We start from the raw sequence: 20,766 nt of genomic DNA, 5'->3' as shown, positions 1-20,766 counted from the left end.
GAGTGCCGTGGGGCCAGAGGTCAGTGAGTGTGCTGCTGTGGGCTCGGCTGGGCAGTGTCGAGATCAGAGTGCCGTGGGGCCGGAGGTCAGTGAGTGTGCTGCTGTGGGCTCGGCTGGGCAGTGTCGAGATCAGGGTGCTGTGGGGCCGGAGGTCAGTGAGCGTGCTGCTGTGGGCTCGGCTGGGCAGTGTCGAGATCAGAGTGCCGTGGGGCCGGAGGTCAGTGAGTGTGCTGCTGTGAGCTCGGCTGGGCAGTGTCGAGATCAGAGTGCCGTGGGGCCGGAGGTCAGTGAGTGTGCTGCGTGGGCTCGGCTGGGCAGTGTCGAGATCAGAGTGCCGTGGGGCCGGAGGTCAGTGAGTGTGCTGCTGTGGGCTCGGCTGGGCAGTGTCGAGATCAGGGTGCCGTGGGGCCGGAGGTCAGTGAGTGTGCTGCTGTGGGCTCGGCTGGGCAGTGTCGAGATCAGAGTGCGTGGGGCCGGAGGTCAGTGAGTGTGCTGCTGTGGGCTCGGCTGGGCAGTGTCGAGATCAGAGTGCCGTGGGGCCGGAGGTCAGTGAGTGTGCTGCTGTGGGCTCGGCTGGGCAGTGTCGAGATCAGAGTGCGTGGGGCCGGAGGTCAGTGAGTGTGCTGCTGTGGGCTCGGCTGGGCAGTGTCGAGATCAGAGTGCCGTGGGGCCAGAGGTCAGTGAGTGTGCTGCTGTGGGCTCGGCTGGGCAGTGTCGAGATCAGGGTGCCGTGGGGACGGAGGTCAGTGAGTGTGCTGCTGTGGGCTCGGCTGGGCAGTGTCGAGATCAGAGTGCCGTGGGGCCGGAGGTCAGTGAGTGTGCTGCTGTGGGCTCGGCTGGGCAGTGTCGAGATCAGAGTGCCGTGGGGCCGGAGGTCAGTGAGTGTGCTGCTGTGGGCTCGGCTGGGCAGTGTCGAGATCAGAGTGCCGTGGGGCCGGAGGTCAGTGAGTGTGCTGCTGTGGGCTCGGCTGGGCAGTGTCGAGATCAGAGTGCCGTGGGGCCGGAGGTCAGTGAGTGTGCTGCTGTGGGCTCGGCTGGGCAGTGTCGAGATCAGAGTGCCGTGGGGCCGGAGGCCAGTGAGTGTGCTGCTGTGGGCTCGGCTGGGCAGTGTCGAGATCAGAGTGCCGTGGGGCCGGAGGTCAGTGAGTGTGCTGCTCTGGGCTCGGCTGGGCAGTGTCGAGATCAGAGTGCCGTGGGGCCTGAGGTCAGTGAGTGTGCTGCTGTGGGCTCGGCTGGGCAGTGTCGAGATCAGAGTGCCGTGGGGCCGGAGGTCAGTGAGTGTGCTGCTGTGGGCTCGGCTGGGCAGTGTCGAGATCAGAGTGCCGTGGGGCCGGAGGTCAGTGAGTGTGCTGCTGTGGGCTCGGCTGGGCAGTGTCGAGATCAGGGTGCCGTGGGGACGGAGGTCAGTGAGTGTGCTGCTGTGGGCTCGGCTGGGCAGTGTCGAGATCAGAGTGCCGTGGGGCCGGAGGTCAGTGAGTGTGCTGCTGTGGGCTCGGCTGGGCAGTGTCGAGATCAGAGTGCCGTGGGGCCGGAGGTCAGTGAGTGTGCTGCTGTGGGCTCGGCTGGGCAGTGTCGAGATCAGAGTGCCGTGGGGCCGGAGGTCAGTGAGTGTGCTGCTGTGGGCTCGGCTGGGCAGTGTCGAGATCAGAGTGCCGTGGGGCCGGAGGTCAGTGAGTGTGCTGCTGTGGGCTCGGCTGGGCAGTGTCGAGATCAGGGTGCCGTGGGGACGGAGGTCAGTGAGTGTGCTGCTGTGGGCTCGGCTGGGCAGTGTCGAGATCAGAGTGCCGTGGGGCCGGAGGTCAGTGAGTGTGCTGCTGTGGGCTCGGCTGGGCAGTGTCGAGATCAGAGTGCCGTGGGGCCGGAGGTCAGTGAGTGTGCTGCTGTGGGCTCGGCTGGGCAGTGTCGAGATCAGAGTGCCGTGGGGCTGGAGGTCAGTGAGTGTGCTGCTGTGGGCTCGGCTGGGCAGTGTCGAGTTCAGAGTGCCGTGGGGCCAGAGGTCAGTGAGTGTGCTGCTGTGGGCTCGGCTGGGCAGTGTCGAGATCAGAGTGCCGTGGGGCCGGAGGTCAGTGAGTGTGCTGCTGTGGGCTCGGCTGGGCAGTGTCGAGATCAGGGTGCTGTGGGGCCGGAGGTCAGTGAGCGTGCTGCTGTGGGCTCGGCTGGGCAGTGTCGAGATCAGAGTGCCGTGGGGCCGGAGGTCAGTGAGTGTGCTGCTGTGAGCTCGGCTGGGCAGTGTCGAGATCAGAGTGCCGTGGGGCCGGAGGTCAGTGAGTGTGCTGCGTGGGCTCGGCTGGGCAGTGTCGAGATCAGAGTGCCGTGGGGCCGGAGGTCAGTGAGTGTGCTGCTGTGGGCTCGGCTGGGCAGTGTCGAGATCAGGGTGCCGTGGGGCCGGAGGTCAGTGAGTGTGCTGCTGTGGGCTCGGCTGGGCAGTGTCGAGATCAGAGTGCGTGGGGCCGGAGGTCAGTGAGTGTGCTGCTGTGGGCTCGGCTGGGCAGTGTCGAGATCAGAGTGCCGTGGGGCCGGAGGTCAGTGAGTGTGCTGCTGTGGGCTCGGCTGGGCAGTGTCGAGATCAGAGTGCCGTGGGGCTGGAGGTCAGTGAGTGTGCTGCTGTGGGCTCGGCTGGGCAGTGTCGAGTTCAGAGTGCCGTGGGGCCAGAGGTCAGTGAGTGTGCTGCTGTGGGCTCGGCTGGGCAGTGTCGAGATCAGAGTGCCGTGGGGCCGGAGGTCAGTGAGTGTGCTGCTGTGGGCTCGGCTGGGCAGTGTCGAGATCAGGGTGCTGTGGGGCCGGAGGTCAGTGAGCGTGCTGCTGTGGGCTCGGCTGGGCAGTGTCGAGATCAGAGTGCCGTGGGGCCGGAGGTCAGTGAGTGTGCTGCTGTGAGCTCGGCTGGGCAGTGTCGAGATCAGAGTGCCGTGGGGCCGGAGGTCAGTGAGTGTGCTGCGTGGGCTCGGCTGGGCAGTGTCGAGATCAGAGTGCCGTGGGGCCGGAGGTCAGTGAGTGTGCTGCTGTGGGCTCGGCTGGGCAGTGTCGAGATCAGGGTGCCGTGGGGCCGGAGGTCAGTGAGTGTGCTGCTGTGGGCTCGGCTGGGCAGTGTCGAGATCAGAGTGCGTGGGGCCGGAGGTCAGTGAGTGTGCTGCTGTGGGCTCGGCTGGGCAGTGTCGAGATCAGAGTGCCGTGGGGCCGGAGGTCAGTGAGTGTGCTGCTGTGGGCTCGGCTGGGCAGTGTCGAGATCAGAGTGCGTGGGGCCGGAGGTCAGTGAGTGTGCTGCTGTGGGCTCGGCTGGGCAGTGTCGAGATCAGAGTGCCGTGGGGCCAGAGGTCAGTGAGTGTGCTGCTGTGGGCTCGGCTGGGCAGTGTCGAGATCAGGGTGCCGTGGGGACGGAGGTCAGTGAGTGTGCTGCTGTGGGCTCGGCTGGGCAGTGTCGAGATCAGAGTGCCGTGGGGCCGGAGGTCAGTGAGTGTGCTGCTGTGGGCTCGGCTGGGCAGTGTCGAGATCAGAGTGCCGTGGGGCCGGAGGTCAGTGAGTGTGCTGCTGTGGGCTCGGCTGGGCAGTGTCGAGATCAGAGTGCCGTGGGGCCGGAGGTCAGTGAGTGTGCTGCTGTGGGCTCGGCTGGGCAGTGTCGAGATCAGAGTGCCGTGGGGCCGGAGGTCAGTGAGTGTGCTGCTGTGGGCTCGGCTGGGCAGTGTCGAGATCAGAGTGCCGTGGGGCCGGAGGCCAGTGAGTGTGCTGCTGTGGGCTCGGCTGGGCAGTGTCGAGATCAGAGTGCCGTGGGGCCGGAGGTCAGTGAGTGTGCTGCTCTGGGCTCGGCTGGGCAGTGTCGAGATCAGAGTGCCGTGGGGCCGGAGGTCAGTGAGTGTGCTGCTGTGGGCTCGGCTGGGCAGTGTCGAGATCAGAGTGCCGTGGGGCCGGAGGTCAGTGAGTGTGCTGCTGTGGGCTCGGCTGGGCAGTGTCGAGATCAGAGTGCCGTGGGGCCGGAGGTCAGTGAGTGTGCTGCTGTGGGCTCGGCTGGGCAGTGTCGAGATCAGGGTGTAGTGGGGACGGAGGTCAGTGAGTGTGCTGCTGTGGGCTCGGCTGGGCAGTGTCGAGATCAGAGTGCCTTGGGGCCGGAGGTCAGTGAGTGTGCTGCTGTGGGCTCGGCTGGGCAGTGTCGAGATCAGAGTGCCGTGGGGCCGGAGGTCAGTGAGTGTGCTGCTGTGGGCTCGGCTGGGCAGTGTCGAGATCAGAGTGCCGAGGGTCCGGAGGTCAGTGAGTGTGCTGCTGTGGGCTCGGCTGGGCGGTGTCGAGATCAGAGTGCCGTGGGGCCGGAGGTCAGTGAGTGTGCTGCTGTGGGCTCGGCTGGGCAGTGTCGAGATCAGAGTGCCGTGGGGCCGGAGGTCAGTGAGTGTGCTGCTGTGGGCTCGGCTGGGCAGTGTCGAGATCAGAGTGCCGTGGGGCTGGAGGTCAGTGAGTGTGCTGCTGTGGGCTCGGCTGGGCAGTGTTGAGATCAGAGTACCGTGGGGCCGGAGGTCAGTGAGTGTGCTGCTGTGGGCTCGGCTGGGCAGTGTCGAGATCAGAGTGCCGTGGGGCTGGAGGTCAGTGAGTGTGCTGCTGTGGGCTCGGCTGGGCAGTGTCCAGATCAGAGTGCGTGGGGCCGGAGGTCAGTGAGTGTGCTGCTGTGGGCTCGGCTGGGCAGTGTCGAGATCAGAGTGCCGTGGGGCCGGAGGTCAGTGAGTGTGCTGCTGTGGGCTCGGCTGGGCAGTGTCGAGATCAGAGTGCCGTGGGGCCGGAGGTCAGTGAGTGTGCTGCTGTGGGCTCGGCTGGGCAGTGTCGAGATCAGAGTGCCGTGGGGCCGGAGGTCAGTGAGTGTGCTGCTGTGGGCTCGGCTGGGCAGTGTCGAGATCAGAGTGCCGTGGGGCCGGAGGTCAGTGAGTGTGCTGCTGTGGGCTCGGCTGGGCAGTGTCGAGATCAGAGTGCCGTGGGGCCGGAGGTCAGTGAGTGTGCTGCTGTGAGCTCGGCTGGGCGGTGTCGAGATCAGAGTGCCGCGGGGCCGGAGGTCAGTGACTGTGCTGCTGTGGGCTCGGCTGGGCGGTGTCGAGATCAGAGTGCCGTGGGGCTGGAGGTCAGTGAGTGTGCTGCTGTGGGCTCGGCTGGGCAGTGTCGAGATCAGAGTGCCGTGGGGCCGGAGGTCAGTGAGTGTGCTGCTGTGGGCTCGGCTGGGCAGTGTCGAGATCAGAGTGCCGTGGGGCTGGAGGTCAGTGAGTGTGCTGCTGTGGGCTCGGCTGGGCAGTGTCGAGATCAGAGTGCGTGGGGCCGGAGGTCAGTGAGTGTGCTGCTGTGGGCTCGGCTGGGCAGTGTCGAGATCAGAGTGCCGTGGGGCCAGAGGTCAGTGAGTGTGCTGCTGTGGGCTCGGCTGGGCAGTGTCGAGATCAGGGTGCCGTGGGGACGGAGGTCAGTGAGTGTGCTGCTGTGGGCTCGGCTGGGCAGTGTCGAGATCAGAGTGCCGTGGAGCCGGAGGTCAGTGAGTGTGCTGCTGTGGGCTCGGCTGGGCAGTGTCGAGATCAGAGTGCCGTGGGGCCGGAGGTCAGTGAGTGTGCTGCTGTGGGCTCGGCTGGGCAGTGTCGAGATCAGGGTGCCGTGGGGCCGGAGGTCAGTGAGTATGCTGCTGTGGGCTCGGCTGGGCAGTGTCGAGATCAGAGTGCCGTGGGGCCGGAGGCCAGTGAGTGTGCTGCTGTGGGCTCGGCTGGGCAGTGTCGAGATCAGAGTGCCGTGGGGCCGGAGGTCAGTGAGTGTGCTGCTCTGGGCTCGGCTGGGCAGTGTCGAGATCAGAGTGCCGTGGGGCTGGAGGTCAGTGAGTGTGCTGCTGTGGGCTCGGCTGGGCAGTGTCGAGATCAGAGTGCCGTGGGGCCGGAGGTCAGTGAGTGTGCTGCTGTGGGCTCGGCTGGGCAGTGTCGAGATCAGGGTGCCGTGGGGACGGAGGTCAGTGAGTGTGCTGCTGTGGGCTCGGCTGGGCAGTGTCGAGATCAGAGTGCCGTGGGGCCGGAGGTCAGTGAGTGTGCTGCTGTGGGCTCGGCTGGGCAGTGTCGAGATCAGAGTGCCGTGGGGCCGGAGGTCAGTGAGTGTGCTGCTGTGGGCTCGGCTGGGCAGTGTCGAGATCAGAGTGCCGTGGGGCCGGAGGTCAGTGAGTGTGCTGCTGTGGGCTCGGCTGGGCAGTGTCGAGATCAGAGTGCCGTGGGGCCGGAGGTCAGTGAGTGTGCTGCTGTGGGCTCGGCTGGGCAGTGTCGAGATCAGGGTGCCGTGGGGACGGAGGTCAGTGAGTGTGCTGCTGTGGGCTCGGCTGGGCAGTGTCGAGATCAGAGTGCCGTGGGGCCGGAGGTCAGTGAGTGTGCTGCTGTGGGCTCGGCTGGGCAGTGTCGAGATCAGAGTGCCGTGGGGCCGGAGGTCAGTGAGTGTGCTGCTGTGGGCTCGGCTGGGCAGTGTCGAGATCAGAGTGCCGTGGGGCTGGAGGTCAGTGAGTGTGCTGCTGTGGGCTCGGCTGGGCAGTGTCGAGATCAGAGTGCCGTGGGGCCAGAGGTCAGTGAGTGTGCTGCTGTGGGCTCGGCTGGGCAGTGTCGAGATCAGAGTGCCGTGGGGCCGGAGGTCAGTGAGTGTGCTGCTGTGGGCTCGGCTGGGCAGTGTCGAGATCAGGGTGCTGTGGGGCCGGAGGTCAGTGAGCGTGCTGCTGTGGGCTCGGCTGGGCAGTGTCGAGATCAGAGTGCCGTGGGGCCGGAGGTCAGTGAGTGTGCTGCTGTGAGCTCGGCTGGGCAGTGTCGAGATCAGAGTGCCGTGGGGCCGGAGGTCGGTGAGTGTGCTGCGTGGGCTCGGCTGGGCAGTGTCGAGATCAGAGTGCCGTGGGGCCGGAGGTCAGTGAGTGTGCTGCTGTGGGCTCGGCTGGGCAGTGTCGAGATCAGGGTGCCGTGGGGCCGGAGGTCAGTGAGTGTGCTGCTGTGGGCTCGGCTGGGCAGTGTCGAGATCAGAGTGCGTGGGGCCGGAGGTCAGTGAGTGTGCTGCTGTGGGCTCGGCTGGGCAGTGTCGAGATCAGAGTGCCGTGGGGCCGGAGGTCAGTGAGTGTGCTGCTGTGGGCTCGGCTGGGCAGTGTCGAGATCAGAGTGCGTGGGGCCGGAGGTCAGTGAGTGTGCTGCTGTGGGCTCGGCTGGGCAGTGTCGAGATCAGAGTGCCGTGGGGCCAGAGGTCAGTGAGTGTGCTGCTGTGGGCTCGGCTGGGCAGTGTCGAGATCAGGGTGCCGTGGGGACGGAGGTCAGTGAGTGTGCTGCTGTGGGCTCGGCTGGGCAGTGTCGAGATCAGAGTGCCGTGGGGCCGGAGGTCAGTGAGTGTGCTGCTGTGGGCTCGGCTGGGCAGTGTCGAGATCAGAGTACCGTGGGGCCGGAGGTCAGTGAGTGTGCTGCTGTGGGCTCGGCTGGGCAGTGTCGAGATCAGAGTGCCGTGGGGCCGGAGGTCAGTGAGTGTGCTGCTGTGGGCTCGGCTGGGCAGTGTCGAGATCAGAGTGCCGTGGGGCCGGAGGTCAGTGAGTGTGCTGCTGTGGGCTCGGCTGGGCAGTGTCGAGATCAGAGTGCCGTGGGGCCGGAGGCCAGTGAGTGTGCTGCTGTGGGCTCGGCTGGGCAGTGTCGAGATCAGAGTGCCGTGGGGCCGGAGGTCAGTGAGTGTGCTGCTCTGGGCTCGGCTGGGCAGTGTCGAGATCAGAGTGCCGTGGGGCCGGAGGTCAGTGAGTGTGCTGCTGTGGGCTCGGCTGGGCAGTGTCGAGATCAGAGTGCCGTGGGGCCGGAGGTCAGTGAGTGTGCTGCTGTGGGCTCGGCTGGGCAGTGTCGAGATCAGAGTGCCGTGGGGCCGGAGGTCAGTGAGTGTGCTGCTGTGGGCTCGGCTGGGCAGTGTCGAGATCAGGGTGCCGTGGGGACGGAGGTCAGAGAGTGTGCTGCTGTGGGCTCGGCTGGGCAGTGTCGAGATCAGAGTGCCGTGGGGCCGGAGGTCAGTGAGTGTGCTGCTGTGGGCTCGGCTGGGCAGTGTCGAGATCAGAGTGCCGTGGGGCCGGAGGTCAGTGAGTGTGCTGCTGTGGGCTCGGCTGGGCAGTGTCGAGATCAGAGTGCCGAGGGTCCGGAGGTCAGTGAGTGTGCTGCTGTGGGCTCGGCTGGGCGGTGTCGAGATCAGAGTGCCGTGGGGCCGGAGGTCAGTGAGTGTGCTGCTGTGGGCTCGGCTGGGCAGTGTCGAGATCAGAGTGCCGTGGGGCCGGAGGTCAGTGAGTGTGCTGCTGTGGGCTCGGCTGGGCAGTGTCGAGATCAGAGTGCCGTGGGGCTGGAGGTCAGTGAGTGTGCTGCTGTGGGCTCGGCTGGGCAGTGTTGAGATCAGAGTACCGTGGGGCCGGAGGTCAGTGAGTGTGCTGCTGTGGGCTCGGCTGGGCAGTGTCGAGATCAGAGTGCCGTGGGGCTGGAGGTCAGTGAGTGTGCTGCTGTGGGCTCGGCTGGGCAGTGTCCAGATCAGAGTGCGTGGGGCCGGAGGTCAGTGAGTGTGCTGCTGTGGGCTCGGCTGGGCAGTGTCGAGATCAGAGTGCCGTGGGGCCGGAGGTCAGTGAGTGTGCTGCTGTGGGCTCGGCTGGGCAGTGTCGAGATCAGAGTGCCGTGGGGCCGGAGGTCAGTGAGTGTGCTGCTGTGGGCTCGGCTGGGCAGTGTCGAGATCAGAGTGCCGTGGGGCCGGAGGTCAGTGAGTGTGCTGCTGTGGGCTCGGCTGGGCAGTGTCGAGATCAGAGTGCCGTGGGGCCGGAGGTCAGTGAGTGTGCTGCTGTGGGCTCGGCTGGGCAGTGTCGAGATCAGAGTGCCGTGGGGCCGGAGGTCAGTGAGTGTGCTGCTGTGAGCTCGGCTGGGCGGTGTCGAGATCAGAGTGCCGCGGGGCCGGAGGTCAGTGACTGTGCTGCTGTGGGCTCGGCTGGGCGGTGTCGAGATCAGAGTGCCGTGGGGCTGGAGGTCAGTGAGTGTGCTGCTGTGGGCTCGGCTGGGCAGTGTCGAGATCAGAGTGCCGTGGGGCCGGAGGTCAGTGAGTGTGCTGCTGTGGGCTCGGCTGGGCAGTGTCGAGATCAGAGTGCCGTGGGGCTGGAGGTCAGTGAGTGTGCTGCTGTGGGCTCGGCTGGGCAGTGTCGAGATCAGAGTGCGTGGGGCCGGAGGTCAGTGAGTGTGCTGCTGTGGGCTCGGCTGGGCAGTGTCGAGATCAGAGTGCCGTGGGGCCAGAGGTCAGTGAATGTGCTGCTGTGGGCTCGGCTGGGCAGTGTCGAGATCAGGGTGCCGTGGGGACGGAGGTCAGTGAGTGTGCTGCTGTGGGCTCGGCTGGGCAGTGTCGAGATCAGAGTGCCGTGGGGCAGGAGGTCAGTGAGTGTGCTGCTGTGGGCTCGGCTGGGCAGTGTCGAGATCAGAGTGCCGTGGGGCCGGAGGTCAGTGAGTGTGCTGCTGTGGGCTCGGCTGGGCAGTGTCGAGATCAGGGTGCCGTGGGGCCGGAGGTCAGTGAGTGTGCTGCTGTGGGCTCGGCTGGGCAGTGTCGAGATCAGAGTGCCGTGGGGCCGGAGGTCAGTGAGTGTGCTGCTGTGGGCTCGGCTGGGCAGTGTCGAGATCAGAGTGCCGTGGGGCCGGAGGCCAGTGAGTGTGCTGCTGTGGGCTCGGCTGGGCAGTGTCGAGATCAGAGTGCCGTGGGGCCGGAGGTCAGTGAGTGTGCTGCTGTGGGCTCGGCTGGGCAGTGTCGAGATCAGAGTGCCGTGGGGCCGGAGGTCAGTGAGTGTGCTGCTGTGGGCTCGGCTGGGCAGTGTCGAGATCAGAGTGCCGTGGGGCCGGAGGTCAGTGAGTGTGCTGCTGTGGGCTCGGCTGGGCAGTGTCGAGATCAGAGTGCCGTGGGGCCGGAGGTCAGTGAGTGTGCTGCTGTGGGCTCGGCTGGGCAGTGTCGAGATCAGGGTGCCGTGGGGACGGAGGTCAGTGAGTGTGCTGCTGTGGGCTCGGCTGGGCAGTGTCGAGATCAGAGTGCCGTGGGGCCGGAGGTCAGTGAGTGTGCTGCTGTGGGCTCGGCTGGGCAGTGTCGAGATCAGAGTGCCGTGGGGCCGGAGGTCAGTGAGTGTGCTGCTGTGGGCTCGGCTGGGCAGTGTTGAGATCAGAGTGCCGAGGGTCCGGAGGTCAGTGAGTGTGCTGCTGTGGGCTCGGCTGGGCGGTGTCGAGATCAGAGTGCCGTGGGGCCGGAGGTCAGTGAGTGTGCTGCTGTGGGCTTGGCTGGGCAGTGTCGAGATCAGAGTGCCGTGGGGCCGGAGGTCAGTGAGTGTGCTGCTGTGGGCTCTGCTGGGCAGTGTCGAGATCAGAGTGCCGTGGGGCTGGAGGTCAGTGAGTGTGCTGCTGTGGGCTCGGCTGGGCAGTGTCGAGATCAGGGTGCTGTGGGGCCGGAGGTCAGTGAGCGTGCTGCTGTGGGCTCGGCTGGGCAGTGTCGAGATCAGAGTGCCGCGGGGCCGGAGGTCAGTGAGCGTGCTGCTGTGGGCTCGGCTGGGCAGTGTCGAGATCAGAGTGCCGTGGGGCCGGAGGTCAGTGAGTGTGCTGCTGTGGGCTCGGCTGGGCAGTGTCGAGATCAGAGTGCCGTGGGGCCGGAGGTCAGTGAGTGTGCTGCTGTGGGCTCGGCTGGGCAGTGTCGAGATCAGTGTGCCGTGGGGCCGGAGGTCAGTGAGTGTGCTGCTGTGGGCTCGGCTGGGCAGTGTCGAGATCTGAGTGCCGTGGGGCCGGAGGTCAGTGAGTGTGCTGCTGTGGGCTCGGCTGGGCAGTGTCGAGATCAGGGTGCCGTGGGGACGGAGGTCAGTGAGTGTGCTGCTGTGGGCTCGGCTGGGCAGTGTCGAGATCAGAGTGCCGTGGGGCCGGAGGTCAGTGAGTGTGCTGCTGTGGGCTCGGCTGGGCAGTGTCGAGATCAGAGTGCCGTGGGGCCGGAGGTCAGTGAGTGTGCTGCTGTGGGCTCGGCTGGGCAGTGTCGAGATCAGAGTGCCGTGGGGCCGGAGGTCAGTGAGTGTGCTGCTGTGGGCTCGGCTGGGCAGTGTCGAGATCAGAGTGCCGTGGGGCCGGAGGTCAGTGAGTGTGCTGCTGTGGGCTCGGCTGGGCAGTGTCGAGATCAGGGTGCCGTGGGGACGGAGGTCAGTGAGTGTGCTGCTGTGGGCTCGGCTGGGCAGTGTCGAGATCAGAGTGCCGTGGGGCCGGAGGTCAGTGAGTGTGCTGCTGTGGGCTCGGCTGGGCAGTGTCGAGATCAGAGTGCCGTGGGGCCGGAGGTCAGTGAGTGTGCTGCTGTGGGCTCGGCTGGGCAGTGTCGAGATCAGAGTGCCGTGGGGCTGGAGGTCAGTGAGTGTGCTGCTGTGGGCTCGGCTGGGCAGTGTCGAGATCAGAGTGCCGTGGGGCCAGAGGTCAGTGAGTGTGCTGCTGTGGGCTCGGCTGGGCAGTGTCGAGATCAGAGTGCCGTGGGGCCGGAGGTCAGTGAGTGTGCTGCTGTGGGCTCGGCTGGGCAGTGTCGAGATCAGGGTGCTGTGGGGCCGGAGGTCAGTGAGCGTGCTGCTGTGGGCTCGGCTGGGCAGTGTCGAGATCAGAGTGCCGTGGGGCCGGAGGTCAGTGAGTGTGCTGCTGTGAGCTCGGCTGGGCAGTGTCGAGATCAGAGTGCCGTGGGGCCGGAGGTCGGTGAGTGTGCTGCGTGGGCTCGGCTGGGCAGTGTCGAGATCAGAGTGCCGTGGGGCCGGAGGTCAGTGAGTGTGCTGCTGTGGGCTCGGCTGGGCAGTGTCGAGATCAGGGTGCCGTGGGGCCGGAGGTCAGTGAGTGTGCTGCTGTGGGCTCGGCTGGGCAGTGTCGAGATCAGAGTGCGTGGGGCCGGAGGTCAGTGAGTGTGCTGCTGTGGGCTCGGCTGGGCAGTGTCGAGATCAGAGTGCCGTGGGGCCGGAGGTCAGTGAGTGTGCTGCTGTGGGCTCGGCTGGGCAGTGTCGAGATCAGAGTGCGTGGGGCCGGAGGTCAGTGAGTGTGCTGCTGTGGGCTCGGCTGGGCAGTGTCGAGATCAGAGTGCCGTGGGGCCAGAGGTCAGTGAGTGTGCTGCTGTGGGCTCGGCTGGGCAGTGTCGAGATCAGGGTGCCGTGGGGACGGAGGTCAGTGAGTGTGCTGCTGTGGGCTCGGCTGGGCAGTGTCGAGATCAGAGTGCCGTGGGGCCGGAGGTCAGTGAGTGTGCTGCTGTGGGCTCGGCTGGGCAGTGTCGAGATCAGAGTACCGTGGGGCCGGAGGTCAGTGAGTGTGCTGCTGTGGGCTCGGCTGGGCAGTGTCGAGATCAGAGTGCCGTGGGGCCGGAGGTCAGTGAGTGTGCTGCTGTGGGCTCGGCTGGGCAGTGTCGAGATCAGAGTGCCGTGGGGCCGGAGGTCAGTGAGTGTGCTGCTGTGGGCTCGGCTGGGCAGTGTCGAGATCAGAGTGCCGTGGGGCCGGAGGCCAGTGAGTGTGCTGCTGTGGGCTCGGCTGGGCAGTGTCGAGATCAGAGTGCCGTGGGGCCGGAGGTCAGTGAGTGTGCTGCTCTGGGCTCGGCTGGGCAGTGTCGAGATCAGAGTGCCGTGGGGCCGGAGGTCAGTGAGTGTGCTGCTGTGGGCTCGGCTGGGCAGTGTCGAGATCAGAGTGCCGTGGGGCCGGAGGTCAGTGAGTGTGCTGCTGTGGGCTCGGCTGGGCAGTGTCGAGATCAGAGTGCCGTGGGGCCGGAGGTCAGTGAGTGTGCTGCTGTGGGCTCGGCTGGGCAGTGTCGAGATCAGGGTGCCGTGGGGACGGAGGTCAGAGAGTGTGCTGCTGTGGGCTCGGCTGGGCAGTGTCGAGATCAGAGTGCCGTGGGGCCGGAGGTCAGTGAGTGTGCTGCTGTGGGCTCGGCTGGGCAGTGTCGAGATCAGAGTGCCGTGGGGCCGGAGGTCAGTGAGTGTGCTGCTGTGGGCTCGGCTGGGCAGTGTCGAGATCAGAGTGCCGAGGGTCCGGAGGTCAGTGAGTGTGCTGCTGTGGGCTCGGCTGGGCGGTGTCGAGATCAGAGTGCCGTGGGGCCGGAGGTCAGTGAGTGTGCTGCTGTGGGCTCGGCTGGGCAGTGTCGAGATCAGAGTGCCGTGGGGCCGGAGGTCAGTGAGTGTGCTGCTGTGGGCTCGGCTGGGCAGTGTCGAGATCAGAGTGCCGTGGGGCTGGAGGTCAGTGAGTGTGCTGCTGTGGGCTCGGCTGGGCAGTGTTGAGATCAGAGTACCGTGGGGCCGGAGGTCAGTGAGTGTGCTGCTGTGGGCTCGGCTGGGCAGTGTCGAGATCAGAGTGCCGTGGGGCTGGAGGTCAGTGAGTGTGCTGCTGTGGGCTCGGCTGGGCAGTGTCCAGATCAGAGTGCGTGGGGCCGGAGGTCAGTGAGTGTGCTGCTGTGGGCTCGGCTGGGCAGTGTCGAGATCAGAGTGCCGTGGGGCCGGAGGTCAGTGAGTGTGCTGCTGTGGGCTCGGCTGGGCAGTGTCGAGATCAGAGTGCCGTGGGGCCGGAGGTCAGTGAGTGTGCTGCTGTGGGCTCGGCTGGGCAGTGTCGAGATCAGAGTGCCGTGGGGCCGGAGGTCAGTGAGTGTGCTGCTGTGGGCTCGGCTGGGCAGTGTCGAGATCAGAGTGCCGTGGGGCCGGAGGTCAGTGAGTGTGCTGCTGTGGGCTCGGCTGGGCAGTGTCGAGATCAGAGTGCCGTGGGGCCGGAGGTCAGTGAGTGTGCTGCTGTGAGCTCGGCTGGGCGGTGTCGAGATCAGAGTGCCGCGGGGCCGGAGGTCAGTGACTGTGCTGCTGTGGGCTCGGCTGGACGGTGTCGAGATCAGAGTGCCGTGGGGCTGGAGGTCAGTGAGTGTGCTGCTGTGGGCTCGGCTGGGCAGTGTCGAGATCAGAGTGCCGTGGGGCCGGAGGTCAGTGAGTGTGCTGCTGTGGGCTCGGCTGGGCAGTGTCGAGATCAGAGTGCCGTGGGGCTGGAGGTCAGTGAGTGTGCTGCTGTGGGCTCGGCTGGGCAGTGTCGAGATCAGAGTGCGTGGGGCCGGAGGTCAGTGAGTGTGCTGCTGTGGGCTCGGCTGGGCAGTGTCGAGATCAGAGTGCCGTGGGGCCAGAGGTCAGTGAATGTGCTGCTGTGGGCTCGGCTGGGCAGTGTCGAGATCAGGGTGCCGTGGGGACGGAGGTCAGTGAGTGTGCTGCTGTGGGCTCGGCTGGGCAGTGTCGAGATCAGAGTGCCGTGGGGCAGGAGGTCAGTGAGTGTGCTGCTGTGGGCTCGGCTGGGCAGTGTCGAGATCAGAGTGCCGTGGGGCCGGAGGTCAGTGAGTGTGCTGCTGTGGGCTCGGCTGGGCAGTGTCGAGATCAGGGTGCCGTGGGGCCGGAGGTCAGTGAGTGTGCTGCTGTGGGCTCGGCTGGGCAGTGTCGAGATCAGAGTGCCGTGGGGCCGGAGGTCAGTGAGTGTGCTGCTGTGGGCTCGGCTGGGCAGTGTCGAGATCAGAGTGCCGTGGGGCCGGAGGCCAGTGAGTGTGCTGCTGTGGGCTCGGCTGGGCAGTGTCGAGATCAGAGTGCCGTGGGGCCGGAGGTCAGTGAGTGTGCTGCTGTGGGCTCGGCTGGGCAGTGTCGAGATCAGAGTGCCGTGGGGCCGGAGGTCAGTGAGTGTGCTGCTGTGGGCTCGGCTGGGCAGTGTCGAGATCAGAGTGCCGTGGGGCCGGAGGTCAGTGAGTGTGCTGCTGTGGGCTCGGCTGGGCAGTGTCGAGATCAGAGTGCCGTGGGGCCGGAGGTCAGTGAGTGTGCTGCTGTGGGCTCGGCTGGGCAGTGTCGAGATCAGGGTGCCGTGGGGACGGAGGTCAGTGAGTGTGCTGCTGTGGGCTCGGCTGGGCAGTGTCGAGATCAGAGTGCCGTGGGGCCGGAGGTCAGTGAGTGTGCTGCTGTGGGCTCGGCTGGGCAGTGTCGAGATCAGAGTGCCGTGGGGCCGGAGGTCAGTGAGTGTGCTGCTGTGGGCTCGGCTGGGCAGTGTTGAGATCAGAGTGCCGAGGGTCCGGAGGTCAGTGAGTGTGCTGCTGTGGGCTCGGCTGGGCGGTGTCGAGATCAGAGTGCCGTGGGGCCGGAGGTCAGTGAGTGTGCTGCTGTGGGCTCGGCTGGGCAGTGTCGAGATCAGAGTGCCGTGGGGCCGGAGGTCAGTGAGTGTGCTGCTGTGGGCTCTGCTGGGCAGTGTCGAGATCAGAGTGCCGTGGGGCTGGAGGTCAGTGAGTGTGCTGCTGTGGGCTCGGCTGGGCAGTGTCGAGATCAGGGTGCTGTGGGGCCGGAGGTCAGTGAGCGTGCTGCTGTGGGCTCGGCTGGGCAGTGTCGAGATCAGAGTGCCGCGGGGCCGGAGGTCAGTGAGCGTGCTGCTGTGGGCTCGGCTGGGCAGTGTCGAGATCAGAGTGCCGTGGGGCCGGAGGTCAGTGAGTGTGCTGCTGTGGGCTCGGCTGGGCAGTGTCGAGATCAGAGTGCCGTGGGGCCGGAGGTCAGTGAGTGTGCTGCTGTGGGCTCGGCTGGGCAGTGTCGAGATCAGTGTGCCGTGGGGCCGGAGGTCAGTGAGTGTGCTGCTGTGGGCTCGGCTGGGCAGTGTCGAGATCTGAGTGCCGTGGGGCCGGAGGTCAGTGAGTGTGCTGCTGTGGGCTCGGCTGGGCAGTGTCGAGATCAGAGTGCCGTGGGGCCGGAGGTCAGTGAGTGTGCTGCTGTGGGCTCGGCTGGGCAGTGTCGAGATCAGAGTGCCGTGGGGCCGGAGGTCAGTGAGTGTGCTGCTGTGGGCTCGGCTGGGCAGTGTCGAGATCAGAGTGCGTGGGGCCGGAGGTCAGTGAGTGTGCTGCTGTGGGCTCGGCTGGGCAGTGTCGAGATCAGAGTGCCGTGGGGCCAGAGGTCAGTGAGTGTGCTGCTGTGGGCTCGGCTGGGCAGTGTCGAGATCAGAGTGCGTGGGGCCGGAGGTCAGTGAGTGTGCTGCTGTGGGCTCGGCTGGGCAGTGTCGAGATCAGAGTGCCGTGGGGCCGGAGGTCAGTGAGTGTGCTGCTGTGGGCTCGGCTGGGCAGTGTCGAGATCAGAGTGCCGTGGGGCCGGAGGCCAGTGAGTGTGCTGCTGTGGGCTCGGCTGGGCAGTGTCGAGATCAGAGTGCCGTGGGGCCGGAGGTCAGTGAGTGTGCTGCTGTAGGCTCGGCTGGGCAGTGTCGAGATCAGAGTGCCGTGGGGCCGGAGGTCAGTGAGTGTGCTGCTGTGGGCTCGGCTGGGCAGTGTCGAGATCAGAGTGCCGTGGGGCCGGAGGCCAGTGAGTGTGCTGCTGTGGGCTCGGCTGGGCAGTGTCGAGATCAGAGTGCCGTGGGGCCGGAGGTCAGTGAGTGTGCTGCTGTGGGCTCGGCTGGGCAGTGTCGAGATCAGAGTGCCGTGGGGCCGGAGGTCAGTGAGTGTGCTGCTGTGGGCTCGGCTGGGCAGTGTCGAGATCAGAGTGCCGTGGGGCCAGAGGTCAGTGAGTGTGCTGCTGTGGGCTCGGCTGGGCAGTGTCGAGATCAGAGTGCCGTGGGGCCGGAGGCCAGTGAGTGTGCTGCTGTGGGCTCGGCTGGGCAGTGTCGAGATCAGAGTGCCGTGGGGCCGGAGGTCAGTGAGTGTGCTGCTGTGGGCTCGGCTGGGCAGTGTCGAGATCAGGGTGCCGTGGGGACGGAGGTCAGTGAGTGTGCTGCTGTGAGCTCGGCTGGGCAGTGTCGAGATCAGAGTGCCGTGGGGCTGGAGGTCAGTGAGTGTGCTGCTGTGGGCTCGGCTGGGCAGTGTCGAGATCAGAGTGCCGTGGGGCCGGAGGTCAGTGAGTGTGCTGCTGTGGGCTCGGCTGGGCAGTGTCGAGATCAGGGTGCCGTGGGGACGGAGGTCAGTGAGTGTGCTGCTGTGGCCTCGGCTGGGCAGTGTCGAGATCAGAGTGCCGTGGGGCCGGAGGTCAGTGAGTGTGCTGCTGTGGGCTCGGCTGGGCAGTGTCGAGATCAGAGTGCCGTGGGGCTGGAGGTCAGTGAGTGTGCTGCTGTGGGCTCGGCTGGGCAGTGTCGAGATCAGAGTGCGTGGGGCCGGAGGTCAGTGAGTGTGCTGCTGTGGGCTCGGCTGGGCAGTGTCGAGATCAGAGTGCCGTGGGGCCGGAGGTCAGTGAGTGTGCTGCTGTGGGCTCGGCTGGGCAGTGTCGAGATCAGAGTGCCGTGGGGCCGGAGGTCAGTGAGTGTGCTGCTGTGGGCTCGGCTGGGCAGTGTCGAGATCAGAGTGCCGTGGGGCCGGAGGTCAGTGAGTGTGCTGCTGTGGGCTCGGCTGGGCAGTGTCGAGATCAGAGTGCCGTGGGGCCGGAGGTCAGTGAGTGTGCTGCTGTGAGCTCGGCTGGGCGGTGTCGAGATCAGAGTGCCGCGGGGCCGGAGGTCAGTAACTGTGCTGCTGTGGGCTCGGCTGGGCGGTGTCGAGATCAGAGTGCCGTGGGGCTGGAGGTCAGTGAGTGTGCTGCTGTGGGCTCGGCTGGGCAGTGTCGAGATCAGAGTGCCGTGGGGCCGGAGGTCAGTGAGTGTGCTGCTGTGGGCTCGGCTGGGCAGTGTCGAGATCAGGGTGCCGTGGGGCCGGAGGTCAGTGAGTGTGCTGCTGTGGGCTCGGCTGGGCAGTGTCGAGATCAGAGTGCCGTGGGGCCGGAGGTCAGTGAGTGTGCTGCTGTGGGCTCGGCTGGGCAGTGTCGAGATCAGAGTGCCGAGGGGCCGGAGGCCAGTGAGTGTGCTGCTGTGGGCTCGGCTGGGCAGTGTCGAGATCAGAGTGCCGTGGGGCCGGAGGTCAGTGAGTGTGCTGCTCTGGGCTCGGCTGGGCAGTGTCGAGATCAGAGTGCCGTGGGGCCGGAGGTCAGTGAGTGTGCTGCTGTGGGCTCGGCTGGGCAGTGTCGAGATCAGAGTGCCGTGGGGCCGAAGGTCAGTGAGTGTGCTGCTGTGGGCTCGGCTGGGCAGTGTCGAGATCAGAGTGCCGTGGGGCCGGAGGTCAGTGAGTGTGCTGCTGTGGGCTCGGCTGGGCAGTGTCGAGATCAGGGTGCCGTGGGGACGGAGGTCAGTGAGTGTGCTGCTGTGGGCTCGGCTGGGCAGTGTCGAGATCAGAGTGCCGTGGGGCCGGAGGTCAGTGAGTGTGCTGCTGTGGGCTCGGCTGGGCAGTGTCGATATCAGAGTGCCGTGGGGCCGGAGGTCAGTGAGTGTGCTGCTGTGGGCTCGGCTGGGCAGTGTCGAGATCAGAGTGCCGAGGGTCCGGAGGTCAGTGAGTGTGCTGCTGTGGGCTCGGCTGGGCGGTGTCGAGATCAGAGTGCCGTGGGGCCGGAGGTCAGTGAGTGTGCTGCTGTGGGCTCGGCTGGGCAGTGTCGAGATCAGAGTGCCGTGGGGCCGGAGGTCAGTGAGTGTGCTGCTGTGGGCTCTGCTGGGCAGTGTCGAGATCAGAGTGCCGTGGGGCTGGAGGTCAGTGAGTGTGCTGCTGTGGGCTCGGCTGGGCAGTGTCGAGATCAGGGTGCTGTGGGGCCGGAGGTCAGTGAGCGTGCTGCTGTGGGCTCGGCTGGGCAGTGTCGAGATCAGAGTGCCGCGGGGCCGGAGGTCAGTGAGCGTGCTGCTGTGGGCTCGGCTGGGCAGTGTCGAGATCAGAGTGCCGTGGGGCCGGAGGTCAGTGAGTGTGCTGCTGTGGGCTCGGCTGGGCAGTGTCGAGATCAGAGTGCCGTGGGGCCGGAGGTCAGTGAGTGTGCTGCTGTGGGCTCGGCTGGGCAGTGTCGAGATCAGAGTGCCGTGGGGCCGGAGGTCAGTGAGTGTGCTGCTGTGGGCTCGGCTGGGCAGTGTCGAGATCAGAGTGCCGTAGGGCCGGAGGTCAGTGAGTGTGCTGCTGTGGGCTCGGCTGGGCAGTGTCGAGATCAGAGTGCCGTGGGGCCGGAGGTCAGTGAGTGTGCTGCTGTGGGCTTGGCTGGGCAGTGTCGAGATCAGAGTGCGTGGGGCCGGAGGTCAGTGAGTGTGCTGCTGTGGGCTCGGCTGGGCAGTGTCGAGATCAGAGTGCCGTGGGGCCAGAGGTCAGTGAGTGTGCTGCTGTGGGCTCGGCTGGGCAGTGTCGAGATCAGAGTGCCGTGGGGCCGGAGGCCAGTGAGTGTGCTGCTGTGGGCTCGGCTGGGCAGTGTCGAGATCAGAGTGCCGTGGGGCCGGAGGTCAGTGAGTGTGCTGCTGTGGGCTCGGCTGGGCAGTGTCGAGATCAGAGTGCCGTGGGGCCGGAGGTCAGTGAGTGTGCTGCTGTGGGCTCGGCTGGGCAGTGTCGAGATCAGAGTGCCGTGGGGCCGGAGGTCAGTGAGTGTGCTGCTGTGGGCTCGGCTGGGCAGTGTCGAGATCAGAGTGCCGTGGGGCCGGAGGTCAGTGAGTGTGCTGCTGTGGGCTCGGCTGGGCAGTGTCGAGATCAGAGTGCCGTGGGGCCGGAGGTCAGTGAGTGTGCTGCTGTGGGCTCGGCTGGGCAGTGTCGAGATCAGAGTGCCGTGGGGCCGGAGGTCAGTGAGTGTGCTGCTGTGGGCTCGGCTGGGCAGTGTCGAGATCAGAGTGCCGTGGGGCCAGAGGTCAGTGAGTGTGCTGCTGTGGGCTCGGCTGGGCAGTGTCGAGATCAGAGTGCCGTGGGGCCGGAGGTCAGTGAGTGTGCTGCTGTGGGCTCGGCTGGGCAGTGTCGAGATCAGAGTGCCGTGGGGCCGGAGGTCAGTGAGTGTGCTGCTGTGGGCTCGGCTGGGCAGTGTCGAGATCAGGGTGCCGTGGGGCCGGAGGTCAGTGAGTGTGCTGCTGTGGGCTCGGCTGGGCAGTGTCGAGATCAGAGTGCCGTGGGGCCGGAGGTCAGTGAGTGTGCTGCTGTGGGCTCGGCTGGGCAGTGTCGAGATCAGAGTGCCGTGGGGCCGGAGGTCAGTGAGTGTGCTGCTGTGGGCTCGGCTGGGCAGTGTCGAGATCAGAGTGCCGTGGGGCCGGAGGTCAGTGAGTGTGCTGCTGTGGGCTCGGCTGGGCGGTGTCGAGATCAGAGTGCCGTGGGGCCGGAGGTCAGTGAGTGTGCTGCTGTGGGCTCGGCTGGGCAGTGTCGAGATCAGGGTGCCGTGGGGCCGGAGGTCAGTGAGTGTGCTGCTGTGGGCTCGGCTGGGCAGTGTCGAGATCAGAGTGCCGTGGGGCCGGAGGTCAGTGAGTGTGCTGCTGTGGGCTCGGCTGGGCAGTGTCGAGATCAGAGTGCCGTGGGGCCAGAGGTCAGTGAGTGTGCTGCTGTGGGCTCGGCTGGGCAGTGTCGAGATCAGAGTGCCGTGGGGCCGGAGGTCAGTGAGTGTGCTGCTGTGGGCTCGGCTGGGCAGTGTCGAGATCAGAGTGCCGTGGGGCCGGAGGTCAGTGAGTGTGCTGCTGTGGGCTCGGCTGGGCAGTGTCGAGATCAGGGTGCCGTGGGGCCGGAGGTCAGTGAGTGTGCTGCTGTGGGCTCGGCTGGGCAGTGTCGAGATCAGAGTGCCGTGGGGCCGGAGGTCAGTGAGTGTGCTGCTGTGGGCTCGGCTGGGCAGTGTCGAGATCAGAGTGCCGTGGGGCCGGAGGTCAGTGAGCGTGCTGCTGTGGGCTCGGCTGGGCAGTGTCGAGATCAGGGTGCCGTGGGGACGGAGGTCAGTGAGTGTGCTGCTGTGGGCTCGGCTGGGCAGTGTCTGGAGTCTTATCTCCGGCACGCCTGAGTTTTTCATAGTCTTTAAAGACCATTTGCATATTTACATACCTTTGC

The 20,766-nt window shown here is 66.4% G+C and overlaps 1 protein-coding gene across 1 annotated transcript in view; it reads right to left on the bottom strand.

Annotated features, from left to right (window-relative positions):
* The window catches only part of NOBOX (NOBOX oogenesis homeobox), a 215,408-nt gene that overhangs the window by 79,085 nt on the left and 115,557 nt on the right, over positions 1–20,766 (bottom strand). The window lies entirely within an intron of this gene.

Source organism: Lissotriton vulgaris, unplaced genomic scaffold (genome assembly GCF_964263255.1).
Source record: "Lissotriton vulgaris unplaced genomic scaffold, aLisVul1.2 SCAFFOLD_352, whole genome shotgun sequence".
NCBI lineage: Eukaryota > Metazoa > Chordata > Amphibia > Caudata > Salamandridae > Lissotriton > Lissotriton vulgaris.
Note: the sequence above shows the minus strand (reverse complement) of the source record. Positions and strands in the feature narration are given on the sequence as shown.